This window comes from Octopus bimaculoides, chromosome 19, assembly GCF_001194135.2.
Source record: "Octopus bimaculoides isolate UCB-OBI-ISO-001 chromosome 19, ASM119413v2, whole genome shotgun sequence".
Lineage (NCBI taxonomy): Eukaryota > Metazoa > Mollusca > Cephalopoda > Octopoda > Octopodidae > Octopus > Octopus bimaculoides.
The window spans coordinates 42,756,404-42,758,534 of NC_068999.1; positions in this window are offsets into that span (position 1 = coordinate 42,756,404).

Below are 2,131 nucleotides of genomic sequence, written 5' to 3' on the forward strand. Positions count from 1 at the left end.
GTAAATGAAGAAAAGATTACATATATGTATATGTATACAGAGAGAGGAAGAGAGAGAGAGAGAAACAGAATAGACAGACAGACAGACAGACAGATAGATAGATAGATAGATAGATAGATAGATAGATAGATAGATAGATAGATAGATGGATAGATATGTGCATCATTTAATATAACTATACTAAAATAATAGTCAGTGATAGTCTCTTGCCATTGAGAAACGTGTTTGAGCAGATTTTTTTCAACGTGCTTAGTGTCGCAATGGCAAGAGACTATAAGTAGTTCTTATTTTCATATGGTATACATTAAATGATATTTATCTCTCACTCGATGGTATTATGCCGACTTGCTTCATAACTGATTAGTACATTAGACAATAGTTTGAATAAGTAAACATGTTTGAAATATTGCAACAGTTTAGTCACAATAGAATTATTTTATGTAGAATCGATTCACTTCGTTGGCGACTGTTTTATGAGCTCTTTGCACCACAAATACAAGGACCAATTCTTTATACTTACTCGGCGTTCCAAAACAAATTCTTTCTTTATAGCATTTTGGAAAATATTTCCATGCAGCCAAGAGAAAAATTTGAAACGATTTTATTGTTCTGCTTTCTTTTTATCTTTACTGATTTCGTCTGGTTAAAAGAAATTCTTCACATAGCAATAAATTAAAAACGCTTACTGGAAACCGTCGTCTGTTTTCAAGTATTTTCGTAATTCTTGTAAATGGTTGCGAAAATTGCCCAATAAAAATACAAAAAATGATTATCCTCCATTTCTTCTCAAGAATAATTTGTGGTATCTTTTCTTGTAACTCCAGAAATCAAAACTTCCATATTTCATTCCATATTGTGTAGGCTTCCAAAAGATTTCAAGATCTCACCATTTATTACATAATTCATTTCACATAATTCATTCAAGACCAAAAGAAAGACCAACCCTATTTTCGTTCAAGAATAGATTTAATATATCATGTGTCATTTCTTCATTGAACCTGAATCTCTCGACAAGGGGCATTTATTACTATAATAGTCCGGCTTTTTATTCGAACAATCCTTGTTTTGTCGAGTTCCTATTAACCCTACACCAACCAACCTTAACCTCCGAGATACGTTTACACGTAATACATTTCGTTGCCGCTTTTGTCGCTGTTTTTGGACGTTACTGCTTCTCTCTCAAGTATTTCTAATTGTCATTGAGGGTTACATATATTTAAATAATCTAACATTAATCGCAGTTGTTGGATTCTGAATTTATTAGGTCCTTTATATTTAATGATACTTTCTGAATGTCTGCCGTTCATCTGTAGTCAGTCGATCATGTTTAGAGAAAACGGGTAGGCTATCTTCGGTATGATTTCCCGTTTCTCTCGTTCAATCTCGTTCGCGCCTGATTGTTATTGAATGGTAATTGCCCTACAGTACATTAACGCATTCAATATCCATAAATCAGCGTCTTTCCTCTTGAGATAAGTGTTCATTAGCCACATGATCGATCGTTGATAACAGCAAATCGACATGTTTCCGACTGACTTTTGTTGTAAAACGGACTGTCCCTCTAGAGGCAAATCGTCAAAGAAAGTAAGGTTGTTGTTTTTTTCCCTTCTGAATCTTCGATGTGTTTACCCTGATCATGTTTTATACACTTTTCACTGATTTCTGAAATTGAAATCGCTACACATGCGCACATATATCACCGGATGTGACTTTTGCTTGTTTCTGTTACTACCGATGACTGTTGTAACTGATTTTTGGTGTTGTTATTGTTGTTGCTTTTCTCGTTCTTTTAATTGTTATTGTTCTTATTCCAGTGGACGTTATTCTTATTCGTTTTGGTGGTAGTGGTGGTGGTAGTGGTAGTGTTGTTAAAAGCGTTCCTGTGCTGCACGAATCAAGTCCATTCAACGTTGATGTTATCGAGACGGACATATTGAAATGTGTCGTAGTCTCTCGTTTGTCTACGTTCAACTCCGTTGGTCGACTGGGTGATTAAACGATTCATTTGTATGTCGTCTGATATGCTCAGCATGAGAAAACGCTAATTACTGCATGTACATGCGTAGAATACACACACACACACTCATAAAACATATACATTGATACAAATATATATATATATATATATATA